Source organism: Haliotis rubra, unplaced genomic scaffold, assembly GCF_003918875.1.
Source record: "Haliotis rubra isolate DU_JTF1 unplaced genomic scaffold, ASM391887v1 Scf117, whole genome shotgun sequence".
NCBI classification, from domain to species: domain Eukaryota; kingdom Metazoa; phylum Mollusca; class Gastropoda; order Lepetellida; family Haliotidae; genus Haliotis; species Haliotis rubra.
In genome coordinates this window covers 154,380-177,434 of record NW_025765081.1, presented here as the reverse complement: position 1 = coordinate 177,434, position 23,055 = coordinate 154,380, and the positions used below count along the sequence as shown (strand labels likewise).

General features: G+C 40.0%; 1 protein-coding gene and 1 long non-coding RNA gene across 4 annotated transcripts in view; both read left to right on the top strand.

Annotated features, from left to right (window-relative positions):
- The window catches only part of LOC124257184 (Golgi-associated plant pathogenesis-related protein 1-like), a 158,596-nt gene that overhangs the window by 101,920 nt on the left and 33,621 nt on the right, over positions 1-23,055 (top strand). The window lies entirely within an intron of this gene.
- On the top strand, positions 4,480-21,992 carry LOC124257208. Its single transcript, XR_006893203.1, has 3 exons — positions 4,480-4,489; positions 15,168-15,178; positions 21,897-21,992. It is a non-coding gene; the product is annotated as an uncharacterized LOC124257208 (long non-coding RNA).

The following is a 23,055-nucleotide window of genomic DNA, read 5'->3' as shown; positions in this document are numbered from 1 at the left end:
GCTGGCAAATAATTCCAAACTGGTAGCCAGACAGTTTTAATTCAAAGAAATCAGTTTACATTTTCTGAGGGTATAAACAATGTTGCTGGATGTGCTGTGTTGTAGAGGCTATTTATTTCCGGACCCCTCCTGTGTGATAAGCTCCCCAAGTCGTGTTCTATGTGTGAATGCGGACACATGTTCAGTCACTGCTGGGATTCCAGTAGAGTTCCAGCTGTCCAAACTCACACCATGGCTAAGAACAGTAACAGCCTTACAGCCGACACAATATCATGTATTGCTGGGATTGTCTGTAGAGAATACGGACCTGGCTAACATAAATGGGTGGCTGATAGTCTTTTATAGGCATTAGGAAGTTGGAAAAACATTAATTTAATTTTTTATGGATGACAAACCTTTATTATTCTTTGTGAAGATGTTTTAGAGCTATACCTCATACTTGAATTGTGAGTGAGCGTATGTGTGTGCGAGCGTGCGTGTGCGTGTGTGTGTGTGTGTGTGTGTGTGTGTGTGTGTGTGTGAAAGAGAGAGAGAGTGAGAGTAGAGATCTTGATATCTTTTCACCCGATATATTTAATGTTCAAAGATAACAATATAATGTGAGAGACTGACAGGAGTGAAGCCAGTTAAGTACAGTGATGGTGTAGTGATTTGGCTATTTGTAGTAACAAGAGGCTGACTGGTAACCGGAACAAGAAGGCAATCAAGATGTCCACTTAACGGCATGATTAAGCATAGTGGAGTACACTTTGGGTCGCTAGATGCCTTGGACTCTGAATGACTGAATTCTGTCTTTGTATTTCAACAGTTTCTTGTCGTTTCCTCTATTTCGTGTGACTGTTGATTGTATGGAGAATCGTAGGTCGCTGCCATTAGGTGTTCATAAAGGGCACATTTAATTTCATGTCAGTATTTTTACAAAAGAGGCCTTCTGTCTCCCCAATATGCTTGTCTCCGCAACTGCATGAGATGGCATACAATTATCCCCTAGGTTTTAGCGTGGACTGGACGGGACCTATTACCATTGGTGTGGATGATGTAAGAGTTTTGTCGGCGGTAAACATCACAACGATATGATGTTGGCTGGGTAATTTTAAATTATTTTTTAGCGTTTTCTGGGGCGGTGGGGTAGCCTAGTGGTTAAAGCGTTGGCTCGTCACGCTGAAGACCCGGGTTCGATTGCCCACATGGGTACAATGTGTGAAGCCCATTTCTGGTGTCCCTCGCTGTGATATTGCTGGAATATTGCTAAAAGCGGCGTAAATCAAACTCACTCACTCACTAAACGTTTCCTGATCTGATGACAGGAGGGATTCTGACATAGGTTGAAGGTGAGGATGTGTGGTGTGGCTGGTTTGGATCTGGAAGCGAGATTTGGTAATTTGGAGTTTTTTTTGTGTTTTCGGAATGTCCATTGCGGATAAGAACCGTGTGTTTAAGGTGCTGGATTTCTTCTTTGAGGCTGTTAGGATTGCATACCGGTATGGTGCGTCGGGAAAGGTGATAATTATGTCTTGTTTGATCTGGTGGTGGTGGTCTTTGATGTGAACGTTCTGATAGGTGGATGTGTTTCCTGTTGACAGCAGTGTGGAAGTTACTCTAACTGTTCTTGTCTCCTTAGAACTGACTGATGAACATATACCCGCACCGCCCGCGTCTGGTTAACACAAACCTGTGATCGATAGCATGAACAAATACCCACACTGTTCGTGTCTGGATAGAACAAACCTATGACTGATATTGTGAGCATGTCTGGTTAACACAATCGTGTGGTTAATAGAATGAACAAATATCCACACCGTCTAATAAGTAAGTGAGTGGGTTTAGTTTTACGCCGCTTTTAGCAATATTCCAGCAATAACACGGCGGGGACACCAGAAATAGGCTTCACACATTGCACCCATGTCGGGAATCGAACCCGGGTCTTCGGCGTGACGAGCGAACGCTTTAACCACTAGGCTATCCCATCGCCCTTTAATACGTAAGTACAAAGGTATGGTTGACAGCGAGAACACATCACGTTATCCGTATCCCAATTGGTTGACATAAACTAGTGGTTGATAATGTAAACACATACCCACGCTCAGTCGGTCGAACTCGGATAAGACGTTTTACAGGGAAATATCGATATTTGAACTTAATTCCGATGTTGGTATCCCGTAACTATAAAACTTCATTGTCATAAACCATAAATAGAGCATCTCCTCAAAGCGGATTTTGATATGAAATATATTAGCTCCAGTCGATAAAAGTCGAGAGCATTTTAGCCTTCGCCAGGAAATTTATAACTTTTATGGAGGAGAGGTGATATATCTAATGGCAAATGATACGAGGGTGAGATGCTATAAATTATCCCACGTTTTAAGCTAGTTTTTGTTAATGAGAAATGAACCTTTTATGACAGCGCTACTGTAGAGAAATACACCATAAGCATAGCGAGTTACACGTTGACATCAAGTTTAATGCTCACTAGATAAAGTTCTGAAAGAATATTACTGTTATTGCATTTCAAGGTGAACTTAACTCTTATAAGTTTTAGTTTAAGAGAGTTTAATCTTCAAACATATCTGCTGGTAATACTGATAACAGAAGGGCTGACATGTGACCATGTGTCTGATCACAAGCTGAGGGCAAGGTAGCACATAAAAGACGAAAAGGAAAAGATTTTCTGAAGATGGTTTTGCTACAGAATATGACCTTTATTAACAAACAACAAATCTTTGAAATGAAATTTGTTCAACATGCGACACAGACCGTTGAGATTGAAATGTTTTTGTACACTAATCCTTTTGACTTGACAAGATATGAAATTAAACCCAGCAATCCCTTTCATACAACATTCTATCTTTAGCTTTATCATTTTTACTTTATATTTTATAAAACTTTGACACGACTGAAAGAAGTAGCTATTACAGTTTTTATAAATCTTATATGATGTACGGAAACAATTCACTAATTTGAGAATGACAAACAGTCACTTTGACATTTAAGAAAAAAAATCGAAAACATTCAGTAAAACTAAGTGAATATTAGCCCTTTAGTAGCCAGTGCTACACACGCTGCTTAGATTAGTTCTTGTGTCCGTTTTTAACGCCACATGGTGTATCATTTTCCTCAATCTTCTCTGGGTAAAACTCTGTGATGATCCATCTGCCTCTCTCCTAGATGTACCCTGGAAGCTTCATGGCAATGCGTTGCTGTATGCGGCGTAACCAAACATTCACTTACATTCTGACAGCTGACATTCCTTTCGTCCCAAATTTGAATATTAACTTAATAATAATTTCGACTATGTGACGTAAATACCGTCGAGGATAAGTACCAGTTCCTTACTGTTTGTCCGCTGTACTCAGATCTTAGAAGAAAATATTTACCAAATCATGTTTATAGATATCCAAACGCTATTATTTGTCCGCTGTACTCAGATCTTAGAAGAAAATATTTACCAAATCATGTTTATAGATATCCAAACGCTATTATTTGTCCGCTGTACTCAGATCTTAGAAGAAAATGTTTACCAAATCATGTTTATAGATATCCAGACGCTATTATATTTACATTACTACTTACAAGTACAAAGGTTTCAATGCTCCAGAATTTAGTAATGTTTATATTCCATGCAACAGTACAAAGAAAAAAAAATATTTGAAAAAAACATGTAAATGTTACTACTCGTGTGAATACATATGTATGTATGTTTTTTATGTAGTTTATGCTTGTGGCCTCTTCATTACGCAATAAAGATTATCTGAGAATAATTTCGACGGCCCCATTTTCCTATTTATTTATGACATGTAAGAAAAAGCGACCCAGAAGAATTGCTAGATGCCAATGGGGCGTCAAGCGATAATGACCCACTCAGAGTTACCTCCCCTAGACGTGCTAGAATCCTGTGATCGTTGGTTTGAATCCCAGCCTCGCCATGATTGCATTTGTATGTTTATCAGGGCAATATAGGATAAACTTGTATGACTTGCATCACTCAAGTTCGGGCTTTCTCACAACTATGGATGACACCCTGTCAAGTAACTGAAGTGTTGTACAAAGCGGCCTAAAACAGAAGTCACCCACTCTCACCCATTAGTTACAAGGACTCTGAACCGATCACCTGTCAAGATTTACGTGGGTGGTCAAGCGGCCTGTGGCTTCCTCTCGATCAATGGCCCTATTGTTGGTCAATCACACATATATGATCTCGTTACGGATATTGACAATAAATCCTTATAAAGCACTCGATGCATTTAGCGACCTCGCTGTTGCCTTAGCGCCTGTAAATATCAAATACTTGACATGGTCTTTAGAAGGAATGACAGCGACGTGGGTTATTTATTGTGAGGTAATGGTAATTGTAAACAGCTGTTGACATGCGAAGTCTGATATGGACTTGAAATGTAGGCTGTCATTGACTTCGACGGCTTCACGACACATGAACGTCTTCATGGTGTGGGTGTAGTTGCTAGCCATGTTTTGTAGCTTGTTATTAATGATTGTACTTTTGGTTAGGCCACACAATAATATCTGCTTGTTTATCGCCCCCGACAAACACTGAAACAGCACGAGAAACTACTACGGATATTTTCCATCACGAAGTTTCACTTTTCAATGTAACCTGTCCCAACAAGCAGCCGATAGTTAGTGAGTGAGTTTAGTTTTACGCCGCACTCAGCAATATTCTAGCTATATGGCGGCGGTCTGTAAATAATCGAGTCTGGACCAGACAATCCAGTGATCAACAGCAAGTCTGACCACCCGATGCCTTTAGTCGCCTCTTACGACAAGCATGGGTTGCTAAAGACCAATTCTAAGCCGGATCTTCATGGGTCTCGTTCATTCTACAAATAAGTGAAGGACTTTTTTATTTGATTTTGGTGCATTCATCCATTTATGTTGGAAATCAGAATAAACAAATTTTGAAGTGCATAAATGTTTATTCGCCGGAACCCGGAAGTATAAGATGTGCAAATGACTGTCCGTGCAAGACAGCTTGTGTTGTATACTTCCTAGGGAGCTGAGAATGTACACTGAGGGCACAAGGATCTATTGTTAGCGTCTTGAGAATACAAAGAGTGTATGGAACCGACATGTATATACATTATTATTGTTTACTTTCTGTGTGTTTTTAATGGTGATTAACCAATTTTATTGCTCTGGCCTGTGAAGGTTTAAATCTTGTGAATCATGTTGTTGGCATAACAGTAACACACATCATCGATAACTGCCTCCGGTGCACTGACTGAAGCTAGATCATTCCCCATTTCACTATTTAAAACCCTCCAAAATAGGTGGGGCGGTGGGGTAGCCTAGTGGTCAAAGCGTCCGCTCGTCACGCCGAAGGCCCGGGTTCGCTTTCCCCCATGGGTACAATGTGTGAAGCCCATTTCTGGTGTTCCCCGCCGTGATATTGCTGGAATATTGCTAAAAGCGGCGTAAAACCATACTCACTCACTCCAAAATAGGTTTCCGTTTTGAAATAAACATTCAGTACTAGGGTAAACATAATCTTTAAACGATTTAACATCGAAGGCCGAGAAGAACGTGTGTCATATTTGCGTTGTTCATTGCCCAAGTTATTGATTTCGCCTAAAACTGCCAAGCCACGTCACACTATGCCGTAAAAGCTGAAATTAGGAATGTCGAGTTCTTTACAGTTTTAACATTTTAAAGTTCATTCGTTTTGTTTTGTAAATGAATATTTGCTTGGTATTATAGAATTGTTTAGCAGTTAACAAAATCTTGGAAATCTATGTGTGTTATCCACCTCTGCCTCTGTCTTGATACACTATTTTTTTATCATCGTCAACGTCAATCACCAACACCATCACCACCACCACCACGCCATCATCATCATCTTCATCAACAACATCCTCTTCATCATCATCATCATCTTCATCATCATCAACATCTTCATAATCAACAGCTTCTTCTTCATCATTACCACATCATGACCATCACCACATCGTCCTCTTCTTCTTCTTCATTTTATTTATATTTTCTCTAGTGTTTGATTGACAGATAACAATATATGTTTCTGGGGGTAATGAGCTTCAGGGAGAAAAATCAGCATTGTGGTGATGCTTTTACTAAAGTGACAAACATGTAGGCAAACCTTAAATGATCTCAAACTTAATGTGTACAGCTTTCAGGCAGTTCAACAAATGAACACAGAACCAATTTTAACATTTTAAAGTTCATTCGTTTTATTTTGAAAATGAACATTTGCTTGGTATTACAGACTTGTTTACATCTAGCAGTTAGCAGATTTTGAAAATGTATGTGTGTTGTCCACTTCTGACAATCATCAACACCATCAACACTACCACGTCATCATTATCGTCATCTTCTTCTTCTTCATCATCATCATCAGCAGCAGCAGCAGCAACATCACCACAAAATCATCACCATCACCATCACCATCTTCTTCATTTTATTTATATATTCTCTAGTGTTTGATGAACAGATAACAAATATATGTTTCTGGAGTAATGAGCTTCGTGGTAAAACTCAGCATTTGGTGATGTTTTTACTGAATGTGACAAACATGTACGCAAGCCTTAAATGATCTCAAACTTAATGTGTACAGTTTTCAGGCAGTTCAACAAATGAACAAAGACCCAATTTCCGGAGATCACCTCCATACAAATAGATCGTACAAGCAGGCAATTTTCACAAAACTGTATCTCTGGGTATTAAGAAAACAACAATGGAATTGATTTTGGCCTTATTCACGTTCCCCCTCGAAGCTTGACGATTTAATTTTGAAGAATAATGTAAAACCCAATCCCGGAGCGGTGCACAATTTCATTATGAATGGCTGTATAATTGACAGATCCTACCGTGCGAGTGTCTTCATGAAGGAAAGACGTGCATGTCAGTCTTGAGGTGAGTGGCACTTAGCAGAGTGGGACATGCCGGGTTTGAGTGGTGGCTTGCAGATTTGTGTGGAACTGAAAAATACGAGAGACTTGGATGTCAGGCCCGTTTCTCATGATCTCAAATTATTGGCCCTTGATTTTTATCAGCCAGCTTTTTTTGCTAAGCTTCCCAGTCTAACGGACCAATCAGAATGCGAGTTACAAACCAGCTTAATTGATGGGTTGACGGTATATGCAACCTTACAGTCAGTGTCATTGGTTATGACAGAGCTTGTGAAAATTTCAACACTAAGACTTGACTGACACTCTAAAGAAAGTCCTGAAACATGCTGCTTCCGTGTAAATAAAGAATGGTGGTGGTTTTGGTCAGTGCGAGTTTTCCCCCGTACCCTTGTTATCTTCCCTATCTCGTCGTTTGATTGGTCGGTAAAATGTTATTAAAAATTAAAGGTGGGAATATCAGATCCATATTGAATGGAGCCAGGGTGAGGTGAGGTGAAATTGGGTTTAACGTCGTGCTTGAGAATATTTCGCTCATATGACGACGTGCATGCGCGTGTATGTGTATGTGCGGCTGCTTGTACTAGCCCAGACTGAAGCCCAGACTTTTATAGTGCTAGCCCACTGAGATACCATGCCGCAGTGAAGCATGAATACCCCACTCAGACACATTATACTGACTCCGAGCCGACCAGTCTTTGTTATACCCATTAATGCCGAGCGCCAGGCAGGGTCCAACAAGTACCATATTTTAACGTCTTTTGGTATGACACGGTCGGGGATCGAACCCGCGACCTTCCGCTCTCCGGGCGGACGCTCTAACCACACCATGGAGGCGGTCCGAATGGAGCCAGAGGGTAGTGTCGGTTTACCAAGATGCAAACACTTGCGTAGACTTGCTCTTAGCCTCTGAATATATATACTTTTGATAGTAACAAATAATCCCATTTAAATTGAAAAGGAGCCCGAGTCGGTGGATAATTCAAAACCTGTGGAAATCTAGACTTGCTTCATTTAGTGCTTCAGCACTACAGGGGAGGGCTAGGCTGTGGGGAAAATAATGTGGTTCATGGACTGTGACACAGACTAGCACTAGCATGTTATCAATAGTGTTTTAATTAATTTCACAAGTGTTACAATTTGCCATTTTTCAAAGAGTGGAATCTAAGTTTATGAATTATTCCATGGTTTCTCAAATTGAAGATTTCTGTACAGTGGTTTCTCAGCATGGTAATTTCCTTTGTGGGTGTTTGGATTTGTAAACTAACAAAGTGTCATGTCCTAGCCGAGAGACAGAACTGTGGTTTCTAAATTTGTAGGTTACACTGCGTGTTTTATTCAGTTACTGAATTTCAGCTTTGTGATTTCTCAGTTTGCTTACCTCATGGTCATTAGACTGGTATCTCGGGCAAGTTGGGCTGACATCACGGATATGTTGATAGCGATACTTGTTGTAGGTTGTGAGATGGTTGAGCGCTAGCATAACCTGGTGACTAGAGCTCGCCTCGACAACCCGAGTTCGAATCGTGTGATATGTGAAACTGGAATATTGCCATGGTATAAAAACCAACTCGCTCATTTGAACACCTTTGAATATGTAGTGAATCTAAAATCCTTTGATCAGAGTCGCTGATGTGTTTGGACATTGAACATATAAGTTTATTGACTGATCAACCGCCATCCTCGATAATGAATGGTATTGTGTCTTCTGTTTATTGTGATCAATACGGTCGACCCAGTCTCAACCATAGCCTCGTTTTGAGTCTCACTCGACGATAAATATAACTGTCCAATCAAATTACACTGATGCGTGAGAGGAATTCTACTAAAAGCGCAACTGATGAAAGAGGAAGAGATAGCGGGCTCTCACCCCAAGCAAGGTGCGTCAAAGAGTTGGTAGTGTTTTATTATCATAGAATGAAGATGCATCATCAAGATCTGGCAGGCAATCAAGCCGTTTTCTGACTTTAGACAAAACAAAGACAAGTTCATGCTTCTCCTCCCGTGATCAAATTATGATCATACGTCTAGTTTTTGTTTCCCTCTAACAGAAATAAACCTTTCTTCAAAAAAATCCCTCCTTGGCACAACAACGCAGAGTTTCCTGACATGCAAAGTCATTAACTATATTTCTGGTCGTCACGTCCGGTTACATTCAAAAGTTAAACTTCGAAAAATGAAAAATATAATATTGCGGAAACGGATCTTGGTGAAATTTAAATAGAAATCCGATTGCTTTGATCGGTAGTCGATGGAAACCAGCACGAAACATGTGGCCGATTTGTCAGAAGGTGATCGGTGTGTGGTTCGCTAATTAAATGGAGCTGCAGCCGAATGCCTTTGGGCATGTGGAAGGGGAACGACGAACCAATGATGATGATGATGATGATGAGATAAAAATCAATAAATTTCACATCCTATTTTTAAAAAAACCGGGTACTTCCTATTGCGCAGGCTGAATAGCAAATACAATAGGCCTGTAAGTCTCGCAAGGCGCTACTTCAGGTACTAAGCTGGTTCCCGGCTCCCTTTACACGCCAACTTGCGATATGCGAGACGGGGCCAAGCTTACATCCGGTACCACATTTCCGGTGACAAGCATATATTCAAGCACCAGTTCTGGTTCCAAAGTGCGCGACCGCTAAATATGACTTTATTAGACCGGACTAAGTGTCCAAACATGCTTGGCTGTCACAGCTGTTGACAGTCGTAATAGTTGGCTAATTTGGGGATGGTTAGATCGGACATGTGTTATTCCTGTAAGGATTATCGATACCTTACTGACAACCATGAGGTCATTTGAAAAGGTATGGAATGTTGTTTATTACCGGAAGTACTAAGGTCTCGCGAAGTGCCGTGACCTACTTATGGGCCCTATACTAATGAACACAAATCTACGTTTTCAATGAACGACTATATTTCTGTATTGCAATTCATGACGCAAATATGGCTAAAAAATACACGTGCCACTATAGTGTTATTGTTGTCATGCCATCCAATAGTAAGATATGATATAGTACTTGTGAAATCCCGCCCAAGTCGAACAATGACGGCTGCAAGAGATGGTGTTACCAGGTGCTGACATGAGCGCCCCCTTGTGTTCACACATGTACAGTAATGAACCGAATTAATGCTGACAATGACTACAATACATATGCTCATCCATGTGTCGAATTTCCTTCATCTGTGTTTGAGCTTAATCGACTTATGTACACTTCAATACGTTTAATACATTTCCTTATGTTTGGTCTGTGCGTTTCTTTTTGGAAGAGTTTACATCTATATATGTATAAAGAAGTGAAGAAAATATATTGGTATTCTTGTTCTTGTTGTAAGTCTTGTTGTACGTCGTTACTACATATATAAATAGGTGTCATATATTTTTGTGTCACATCACATGAAACACAATCCCAATATTCCGAAATTCCAATTATGTTTTTTATTTTATTATTGAAGGTACCTTAACATATAGCTTATATTGCTGACAGAATTGGTTTATGGAAAAGAAATGTGGTACACATCTGAGAGCTTCAGACAGCCAAACTACATACTCATAGGTTGTTGTGACAAATGTGTATCTGTGTTGAGACTACTATCACCTGAAGAACCATTACTGTAACTGTCTATTCAAGGAAAAGAAATAACATTAGCGATTCCTAAATGTCAGGGAACGTTGAAGAAGTTAATTTACACTAAACAGACACATTTTACTCTTTTTTAACTTTCAAACCACATTCAGAAATGTACATTTGGAAAAAAACATGAGCAGCCATGAATAATTACGTTAGGTCTTTTTCAACAATTTATTCTTGTTTGTTTTATTTATAGTAGCATTTCAAAGAAGTTTAATTCTTTGGAAAAACAACAAGTGCGTGTGTGCTGTTCATTACTACTGGAGTTATTGTTCTTGGTTGAAGTAATTCTTGTGTTCATACACCAGCACATAATCCTTTCAGAGGGGCACGAGTCGCTTTTCGGCTTGTCCCGGAATAACACGAGTTGGTCACGAATGGGCCACTTGTCACATCTGTTTTGAAAGTATCCCAAACGTTAAGCTAATAAAATGTTATCGAAATCAAACCCAAGTGCGTTTTTATATCTGAGTGCATATATCATACGGATTTTTTTTTAACTCAAACGACTAAAGGCTTGCTACAATGACTGAGATGCGATGCTATTTTTAGACAGCTGAGCATTTCATGTTGCCGCAATGTGCACTTTTACTTGATATATACTATGTACCGCTGTCATAGTAAGAACGAAATTCGACAGTAATAAAACACACTGTCTGTCTGTCTGTCTGTCAGTACTAAGTAGTTTTACTGTGGTAGTCTTTCAGTTTGTCTCAAATCTTGTCCTTATCTCATCGAACATGTTGTCTGCTATGGTAGTCATATCTGTGAAGCCATTCCAAAAGACAGCGATCTGATTTGATATCGGATCTTCTTCAAAAGGGGCACAACTCATGATCTACACTAGCTGGCGCCACGATCGTACCAAGAAACGAATACTACAGGTAGACACTTAAGATGTTGACAAAAAGATGTCGGGCAACGCCTTTAATGACATACCTCCCCAGATGCGGTGGTTTTATGACGAGATATGTCGTTAACAGAATGTCGTAAAATCCAGATTGCTTTCTGGTAACGGAAATAGCGATATCCACAGTTGGTAGATCAACCACCTGTCAGTGAAACATATGGACGTTTTCATTTGAACCTTCCAGTAAATATAATGAAAAATCAATGGCGTTTGTGCGGGCATATCTGACACAAACCCATATAGTCACTGGAATCAATAACTCAGTAAAGGATTTATCATATAGTTTCGCAGTGACTCAAACAAAAAATAATTTTTCAGTTGGTTTTTTTTCAGGACTTCCTTTGCCTTTAAAATTTCATGTCGAAACAAATTCTATTGTTATGAAACAAAATTCCTTTATTCAAGCAAATGCTTATTTTCGAATAACACACAACTCCCTTCGGCAAAATGAAAGCCTTCTTGGTCAAACAAAACGTCCGTCTATCGTCATTGAAAATCCGAAATTAGAATTTTCTTCTTAGCTCGAAGGAATTTATACGTCAGCGGGACTTTCGTCACAAAGACTATTTGATGCTGGTATCGATTTTCCCTTTTGAAGTAGAACAACTGTTTAGAATTCCAAATCGAATTATTTCTACTCTTAGGGCATGTGCCTCTTGTAAGGACGAGCACAGACGATATGGAGCGTCTCAATTTAAACGCATGTAAGTAGACAAATGACAGTCTCCCTAATCTACTCAGAATCGTCTTGTTTAAACTGCAGAAATTGTCTTGAGTTGAGATCAGTTCGGTTACCCGTATAACAGGTTTTATTGAAGGATTGTCAGATGGGTCCAGGGTTTGATCTCTCAATGCACTGGATGCATGATCCAATCGGAGAAATTCGGATCGAATCAGGCGAATTTAAATTGTGTTTCAAACTCAGTTCCCTCGGTCGAATTCGAGGTCAACGTTGTCTCGATGTAATTTTGATCTCGTTATCTCGACATTGCTGGTTTATTTGATGAGTTAGATTGAATTATAGTCTACGTTTTTTTCTATAAGACACTAGATGTGTCCACTTGGGGAATCGAAAACGGCCTTTGTGATTAGCTAACATAATTACCGCTGGGCCAATGAATACGCGGAAACTTCACCAAATGTGCTAACGTTTTGCACGACGTTTTATTCGATCTTAACGCTTCATTCGAGATTGCAGATACCTAATAACCACGATTGGGAAATTCACATTATAATCATGAAGAAAATTCTCCTAAATTCTCCTGCATTTAACTATATTTTCCTGAAATTAAATATACACCATTTTTTCTCTTTCAAAACTATAAATTCTAACCGCTGAGTCATTTTGAAAACACACTTTCGCAAGTGCTTAATGAGCTTGTAATGATATATTTATCAACAACAAAATTTCAGGTATTTTTTATTATTAGTGAACAGTTTATGCCCAATCATGCAAAAAGTTCGACTGACGAATATTAGCACGTGAATAACACATGTACATACTGTTGCAGACGTGTAGTGGGTTTGACCTACTTATTGACGTCTAGAGGTGCTCTTATATAAATAAGGTTATGCATGCATTATTGAACGAGTCTTGTGTATAGGTGATGTGGCTCGCCTGCAGCCTGTGTGTGACAGATGCTCTCGTATCAATACTCCCTGATGTCTATACTCTTGCATAAGTATATCGCCTGTCAATATATGGATACTGATGAATATGCTTGTTGCATACTGCCATCTTACACAGACACAGAAACCCATAGCAGCCCATGAGCCAGACTTTAATGTTTGACTACCGATCGAGTTAAATTTCCATCATGATTTTTAAATAACCGAAGTCTACACAGCATGAAATCATGTTATGGATTTCCCAAATGTCCGGGTGAAGGTAGTTATGGCGGCCATCTTGAAAATGGCCGCCATTCACTCATTGCTCTTTCAAAGGGGATACTGAGAATGTTGATTTAGTTTATTTATGAAACATTTATTATAAATGCAGTTTTTATTGAATTACGCAGGACGTCACATGTTCGTTGACTGGTTGTAATGCACAAACGCAAGCGTTTTAAGGTTTTGTAGCGTTATGGAACAATTATATAAGACTGTGCGATGCCAAGGCAAAAGAAATTAAACGGAAGATGCACGTGCACGTTGTGACAATCATGTGTAGTGACAATGACTATAAAAGGTCAAAAGTCAGTCAACATTTTGTCATATGTTTGTTGACTTTTATGAAGTGGGGAAATACCGAAAACAACGACATTGTTTCTTTGTTAGCCCTATAACATATTTGAAAAACTTGAAATACATCCTAAAATTCATTTTAAAGAAGTATAAAAATATATTACAGTCGAGTCCAGTATCGGCTTTATACTGTTTCTATATTTGTAAATGCCATACCCAGCATGTCGTCGCATCCCAACTGCGTGGATCGATGCTCGTGATGTCAATCACTAGTTTGGTACAGATTCAGTTATTTGCAGACCAGCGTCATGACGCTACAGTGCTGCTTAGTGCGGCGTAAAACAATAGACAAATGGCGTCGCACCCGTGCTTGTGTTATCGGTAAAGTGATAAAGTGATGCCTGAGACCTACATCGATATCACTTCGGACTTCTGCAGCTGGAACACTGTGATATACATAAAACACTGCTTAAAGCGGTGTTCGTCCAAACCCATCGTAACACGATACCATCAACAATTACATGTTCGCATCTATCACGATTCCTCTTTTAGACAAATCGTGACAGTTATTTACCGCGACAGAGGCGAGTATATTTCACTAGAGTCACGGCGAGAGCAGCAGTAACTGCCCGACCAGTCTTGTCCATTTCAGTGAAATCTACATCCATATGTGTCAGACATCGCTTGTCAATAGTATTGTATATTGCATCTATTATTGATATAGACATCGCAGACATACTCCAATCTCGGCACAGGGATGACATCAGCTCGACTGGGTCACAAAAGCTATTTTCACAGTAACGGGAAAATGTACTGATTTGGTTAAAGGGATGTTCATCGTAGCGTTAAAGGGAAAGTGTCAGGCTCTTAAAGTCAGGCCGGGTTAGTAAGTGAAGAGGGTTCGAAATAGCCTACTTGTCGTTATTTCATGAGACGTTAGACACGTCAATAGCGTGTTTCGGAAATGGCAGTTACTCGAATAATGGCTTCAAGTGCTACAAGCAGAGGTCCTTAACTGATATGTCAAAATATGGTGAACTCGAACTCATCGAATATATCGAATACTTGTAATTCGCGAAAAGCGCAAATCCGAATTTAGTTTAATGTCGGTAATGTTTCTGTCTGAACCTACACGTTATGTCGACATAAACAATACTTCGATTCAACCGAGTTAAGAATGGTTCATTCCAAGAGTGTTGTTGGGGTTAGTATTGAGGTAAATATTTCGCTTCAGTTTTGTCGACTATTACATAGTTCGTGTATACTGGCGACCCCGGTGGTCCAGGTTCGAATCTCCATAGAGGTAGGATTTCTTATGACGAACAGATACACAATTGTAGCTTTATTCCGTACGGTCATGCCGGTTGTCATGGAAGTCTTGTCGTAAAAGGTGATTTGTTGGTCACAATGCTTGATACGGTTAGTGAGTGAGTACAGTTGTACGCCGCTTTTAGCAATATTCCAGCAATATGACAGCGGGGGACACCAGAAATGGGCTTCACATATTGTACTCAACTTGATAAGGCTTGTGAAGTGCTAGATGGTGGAATCGACCAATACACACAGAAGATATGAAATGAGTCATAGCCAGGAGTGGGTGAGTGAGTTAAGATTTTAAGTCGCAGGGGCAATATTCCAGCCATATCGTGACTAAAACAAGTTATAATTTCATAATCATAATAAATGAAGGTAAATTATATAACCCTGTCAACGAAGGACAGTAAAATAACTAGTTTATCACAGATTTCAATTTAAAACTAGTAATGAACTCTAAAACATTTTAACTATGTGTGACAATACAATATAAGAACAGGCTAAGTAGGCTACAACTGAAGATAGATCGCCATACTAAGGACCATGGTGACTTACAGTACATTAGCTTCCTGTATGGACCCCAGCTGGATTTACACCATCCCTTCAGCTGTCAGCAAGTTTAGACCATTTAGCCATAAATTAAAATAACACATATTCTACGGTTAGAAAAATGGTATGTTTAAATTTACTTTGAATGTTTTGGGACTCACGTACCCCTCATAGCCAGGAAAATACAGGAATTATAACACGTTTTTTTCTGGATGCATTTTATCAGTTGAATACATCCGAGGACGTAACAATGTCAATGTCATCCATACTTATAGTCTGTTTGCAGTGAAAACGTACCGATGAATTTCAATTCAAACAAAAATGTAAATCAAATAAAGTGAAATTAAGATTGCGAATCCTCGTAACTTTACCTTGCCATTTGAACATTTTAATCTGAGAATTTCATTCAACTTAGGATAAAAGTTGTTTAACAAACGATCATAGTTTCAAATCGTTATTATTGGTTTGTATTACAAGGGTGTATGCACATTCCCCTGAAACACCGAGAACAAGAGAGTTGGTCTAAGTTAACGCACTTCACGTACCGCACGTGCATTTGTTTCACTGTTCCAACTACTGCGTTTACCCCTTTGTAATACAAACCAGTAATAGCGATTTGAAACTATGATCGTTTGTTAAACAACTTTTATTTTAAGTTGAAAAAAATTCTGAATTTTAAATGTTCAAATGGCAAGGTAAAATTATGAGGATTCGCAATCTTAATTTCACTTCTTTTGATTTATATTTTTGTTGAACGTGAAATTCATCGGTACGTTTTTACTGCAAACAGACTATAAGGTGTTGGGGAAGGAAGTGCATTCTTTATTGAAAACCGAGGCTTGAAGATGCTTCAACGTTGTCTAAAAGTATACGCCATGACGTCACCATAATTGTGACGTCATAATATGACGTCAACGGCGCGGTCTGTATGGCGTCAACACTATTATTTGCAATAACGCCAACAAATATCATACTTATATTACGTTAGTAACACTGGCGGGCTTCCTATGAGTTGGTTTTGTTTATCTTGTTGATATAGATATTTATGGCTTATAAACTATTATATTCCCTTTTCGCCGATGAAAAACATGCATATCATCTTTGATTATGACATCATTTCTCCCAAAGATCGATTTTATATCGAGGCATCTCACACCTCATGTAGAGGCAGATTAGTTGCTCGATAATATGGTTAATTTGATCACACCAACATACCCTTTTGACAGAACGCTAATGAATATTACAAAGATCGGTCAAAGATTCAGGATTGAATCAATTCATTGTTTATTACGGCTCGTGACCACAAACACTGTATATATCGTCCGTGCATGAACGTATGAGCGTAAAGGTGTAGTCGTTTCTGGTATGATGGGTGTGTTTGTTTCTCAACCGCCCTGTGAGAATATAGCCAATCAAAGTTGTGTGTGACAGAAATATGCCCTTTGCACGCTAAGCGACCAGCATGTGGCACCTCATCTTGTTGGGCTTGCCGAGTGAAAGATACGGCTCTCGTTATCAGATAATTACATGAGGGATGACAGGACCCCCAGCAAGCTCATCACCAGTGGCTTGTTTATTGCATCAGTTCAATCAGATGGCCCGGCCGAGGATAATTAAAGTTACTGCAGTCTTCCTCGCGTGTTTTATGCGAATTTAAGGAAAGCGTCTATTTTGCCGTGAAAATGCTGATTTATTAAGCTATATAATATGAATTAGTAGCTTTTTGGTGTTTGAAAATAAATACGGGTTAAAACATCGTACATTTAGTAATTTCGGCTTCAATAATGTGTGAAAGTGTTCATTTTTCAGAACGGGCATGGTTCTGACAATGCCAGTCGGGAAATCTCGCCCTTTTCCGTAACAGCAACTGATCAGTGAACAGGCTACGGTCTGAACGACAGAAGCGTCAAAACCCTTAGTTTCCACATCCATAAGAAATCTCTGTTAAAAGCAGAGTCGATTGTTCAGTTGTGACTTTATCATGAGTATATATTTGTTTCAGCTGAACGATGTTGTTTGTAAACAAATCCAGTCCCCGGCTTTATCGGTTCATCGGTATATGGTCTCTGATGTTAGGTGAATATTCGTTTCCCTTATGTATCCAGGATGCTTACATGAGCTTGCAACATCCTAAATGCAGTCAAAAGGTACTTGTATACAACAGCATTATGAAAATATGGTTCCAATGTGGTGACTATATATAACAGCACGAGGGTACCTGTTCTAAAGTGATCATATGACTAGCATTGACTACAAACAATCATTGCATTTGCAAAGATAAACAGTAGTGATCTATCCCCGAACATAATCATATACTATCACCAGATTACCAATTTTCTGAGGCTTTTCTGTCCAGGCATTCATGGCTGCCGATTGCAATCACGTGATGGGCATATGCTAGCGGGATCGAGGGTCAAATATGGTCTCGGCTTACAATGGCGACTTGTCATCTCAGAGGTGTCATTTCAGCGGAGATGGCCGATCGTGGCGATGCTTCAGTTAGCAGCGGCAGGGTTTTGTGTCAGTCGGAGTCAACACGTTACACGTTCAACCTCGGTACTTTCCGAACGTTTTAACAGTAAAAAGTAGTTTCGGGTAATAGTAAACGTGATTGCTTTCATTCCGAAACGTATATCCGCACTCTCATGATTCTTGTTGTTTTGAATTTTTTGTTCCAAAAATCAACCAACAAGGACGCGGAAAACGTGAAGCGTGAAAACTTATTTTTCAGAGTACTTGGTCTTTTCCTAATGGACACTGCAAGCCTTCTTCTGTGTAAGTTCCTGTGCAAGTTTCTGTGCAAGTTTCTGTGTATATTTCAGCATTATATGTGCTTACTCGGGACTACGAATTAGCTTTTTTCCAAGCATTCACGATATTTAATATGTTGAAATAGATAATATTGTTTCGTCTCGGTTCACCGTTAAAATCAAATTATTAAAAACTGCTATTGTGGTTGCAGTTGGTTCTGACCACGATTCTGCAATCCTGAACGAGAATGTCAAATAAGGAAAACTGATTTAACTATCGGCAAATCATGCATCGTCCACAACATGGTTTAGACCGGAGACTTGTACTTTCATATACCTGAGGGAGGTGGGGTAGCCATGTGGTTAAAGCCTTCGCCCGTCACGCCGAAGACCCGTGTTCGATTCCCCACATGGGTACTACGTGTGAAGCTCATTTCTGCTGTCCCGGCCGTGATATTGCTGGAATATTCCGAATAGCAGTGTAATATTAAACTCGCTCACTCATGCACCTGAAATATTAAACAAACAAAATACACATTTTCTTGGAGTTGTTTGAGATTTCTAAATGTGTTACTCCCGTTCAACAAAGTTGAGGCCAGGTGAAATGGGGTTACATCGTGATGAAGCGTTTTGCACCTTTGGAGCAACATTCGTGCACGTATGTTTAGGGGCGGTGGGATAGCCTAGTGGTAAAAGGCGTTCGCTCGTCAAGATGAAGACCCGGGTTCGAAACTCGGAGTTTGTATACTGACTCCGAGCCGACCAAGCCCCATTACTTTTTACCTCTATAATGACGATCACCAACAACAAATACCATCTGATAATGCCAATTGCTATGAAGACGAGAATCGAACCATCGACATTCTGCTCTCCTTGACAAGTGCGCCCTCCATGATATCCCACAGTCGGTTCAACAGAAAGGGACACTCGAACGCCAGCCTTAAAGTATGGGAGTTAAACACCGCTTTATCGCTGTGGGGAACAACCCATACGTTTAAATTACCTCGATATTATCAACGGGCATTCACAGATGAAAGCTCATCTTTTCAGCCTTAGGCTACCACGCCAAGAGTATTTCACCTTATTGGTAGTAGTGATAACTTTTACATTCACAATTCATGAAATATGTGAAGACGATTACACGAGTGATCAATTTCAATAAATTTGAAATGAGTGCCAGTGTATAGCCGTACGACTTCATTCATCGATCCACTTCCGCGCTGTAAATGTCACGGTATAACAGCCAGGCTTGACTCGGAGGTGCCATCATGGCTGTCAAACTCAGCGATCTTATCACGAATCTGCATGAACCTGTCGCTAGTGAAGTTGCAGATCATTGCAGAGAAATAGGTTTTTGACATCCCTTTTGATTGCTGCGTGTTAATAGCATCGCTGTCCGGGGGGTTGCTGCTGCAAACACACGGACCCATAAATGTCACAGCGTGCAGCGCTTTTCTTGAATGTTAATTTCACCAGTTAAACAATTGACTTGTCTCGATGAGCGCCAAACGTGGTAGTTACACCGGACTCCACCCCAGCTCAGACTTCCAATCCTGAGTTTTGTTTTATGCCGCTTTGAACAGCTTAAAAAATCATGTCACGCCGATGTTTACCACCCAAGGTGTATTAATCGGATTCGAAAAAACGATCTCCGAATCCTGGAGGGCAAAGGGGAAGAAACTCTGTATAGCTAATCAGGTGATTAAGCTGCAAACAAATAAAGAGTCTGGAGGCCTATTGGGCGATATACAGTTTCAAACCTTGGCGGTGGAGCAAGATGATCCGAATTCCAAATATGATTGTGGTGTTTGTTGCAATGTGTTCCGCTTTAAGATATATAACAATATCATGACTAAGACGAAGAAGGCTCGCTGACATGGATGCATGACATCGCTTCCGATTTCCAATTGCAAATCGATGCTTATAATGTCAATCACTGGATTGTCTGGTCCAGACTCAGTTATTTACAGACCATCGTCATCTAGCTACGGTAAACAACAAACAAAAACAAATGACACTAGTGAGTGAGTGAGTTTAGTTTTACGCCGCACTCAGCAATATCCCAGCCATATGGCGGCGGTCTGTAAATAATCGAGTCTGGACCAGACAATCCAGTGATCAACAGCATGGGCATCGATCTGCGCAAATGGGAACCGATGACATGTGTCAACCAAGTCAGCGAGCCTGACCACCCGATCCCGTTAGTCGCCTCTTACGACAAGCATGGGTTGCTGAAGATCAATATTCTAACCCGGATCTTCACGGGTCAAATGACACTAAGACCATTGTAACAATATTTAGAAATCGAACCCGGGTATTCAGGCTGATCAACCATCATGTCGAAGCACTCGAGTGCAATCAGAATTTTTACGGCAAATATGTTGTGTTTGTGTTCTTAACGCGACGAGCTAGCAACACCAAGCAACAATACAACGATTCGTAACGACCGTGTTCTTGACGTGTTCTAAGTGTATATTTCCTGTCATTGGTTCTCCGAAAGAAAATGATTCACATATGTTCAAAATCTCCGCTATTCCCTTTATTTATGGGTGGACGTAGCCGATACGTCTATGTAAAGAACAATCATCCGATATTGCCATAGAAACTGGTTGTCGTTTGTAAAAGCATAAATGTGTTGTTACACGTTAAGTAAATAGGTGTTTTGCTCAAGCGCTAGAATTACATATCCTTCCATCTCGCGTGGTTGAATCAAGAAGATCAATATTGACAACGTTCAACACAAACCGTTTTGCGTACACGTATGGCAACTCGAATCTATCAGTTTGGGGTTTAGGTAGACTGACGCTTAGCCTCTGAAAATATGTAATTTCCATGAAAACGAACAACTGCATTTGGACGGAAAGGGAGCCCAAGTGAGATGCAATATATCTAGCGTGTCTCACAGTCCCTGAACCACATTATTTTCCCTTCCGCCCAGCCCTTTCTGCGATGCTAAAGCAAGTCTAGATTTATTCAATCTGAATCTCATTGGGGCTCCTTTTAAATTTTAATGGACTTATTTGTTTGTATCAAATTTATATGAATTCAGAGACTAAGCGTTAGGTTGAGAGATTCCCATTATTACTGTAATCGCTGGTCGAAAGATAAATGACAAAGTTTAGGGATTGAGAAGCTGACTAGGGGCTTCAGTTGGTTCACTCCCAAAAGAAAGACCTCCCATAAGACAGACTCAATGACTACACTAATTAGCTGAGCCATGTTGTCCACCCCTATTTAAGTAATGAGCTGACCCAGAGTCACTACAGAGTATAGTAACATATTACTGATCCTTTTACTGAACAGAACAGAATAGAACCGAAATTTATTCTCAAAAATCACAAATAGTGACTCAGAGAACATACAGCATATTGATACTGTAACATATTAAAACATTGAGTAAAGTCCAGTTTTGATAACTTTAGAATTAAGTAGTGAATAATCACATTTCATTAGATAAACACATTTTTCAATAGTACGATGTTTACACACATATTGGGGAAGAAATTGATTTCTGAGGGCGTTTAGTGCTGGACATTATAATAAAAAGTGAAGTTCATCACTGACACTATGTTTCCATTCTTTACAATACTGGTCAAACACATTCAAAGATTTTTGCAATCCATCACTTGTTTCATCTAATATGACAGTATCGTCAGCGTAAAGTAATATCAACAATTTCATAAAGATAAACTATAGTTAATACGTAATGTTGTCTTTTTCATCTGGGCACACGCCATTATTATCAAGGGTACAGCTTAATTAATCCTTGTGCAACCAACCATAAAATGTGTTGTGTTTTGGGTGGTCTGTCTTATGTGAAGATACCTATCATTTGGGTGCCCAAATGGTATCCAAGTGGTGGTGTGTGGTCCTGCACAGAGCCTAGGTCACAAAGCCGTTGAAGGTACGCACAGTTGGTCAGGGAGATCTTGGATGGGTGACCATATTTGGTAGCCTGACTCCTGAGAGTTTTTAGGACTTCTGTCCTGCCCCCAACGAAGCACACGTGACGCATGTGGTCTCACCTAGACAAGTGATTTTAATTGCTTCTATTCACCCAGCAGTGAATGGGTACCCGGTGGGATAAGTGATATGACTGTTAACCTTCAAGCGCCTCACAGGCAGCCTAGGTTAACAGGGGTAATATAACAATGTCCGCGCTTGGCTCCAAGGAGTTTATTTTAGGTCACTTAAATTTTGTTAACCTCTCAATATTGCACGTCCTCCTACAGGCAAAATGGTGCACTGGCTACGCCAAGGTATGATTATGCACACCATAGGCGGATCCAGAGAGCGAGAGAGAGTGAGGGTGGGGGGTGCAGGGGTGCGCGCACCCCCCCCCCCATTTGTCCTGAAAGTTTATTAAATGACGATTGAAACTCGGTTGAAAATGAAATGTGCACCCTCCCTTTTCTCAATAGTATGCATGCACGCACGCACACACACACACACACAAACACACCTTCCTAAAAAAACTGCATCCGCCCCTGCACACAGTTGTAATGACACTTTCTTTGTATTGGAATTGTGTATTTCAGAACAAAGAAGTGTTTGAGCAGTGTAGATGTCGCAAATGTGACAAGAACGTTGTCTCCGTGACTGGGGAGGGTTCACTAGGTTTACCGATTCACGTTGTAAGTGCACGTGACGCACATGCGCAATTCAGCCACGTGGATGTCACGCCATGATGGAGTGCCGTTGACACTGGCGTCACTACCCAAACTTTACTAACATCAGATTCCCATATTCCCATGTATGAAATAAACGAAACCGCTTTAAGCTTGGCAAATAGGCAGCTTACTACAACAAGACCTTGTACAGATGAGCAGTCATTAGGCGAATCT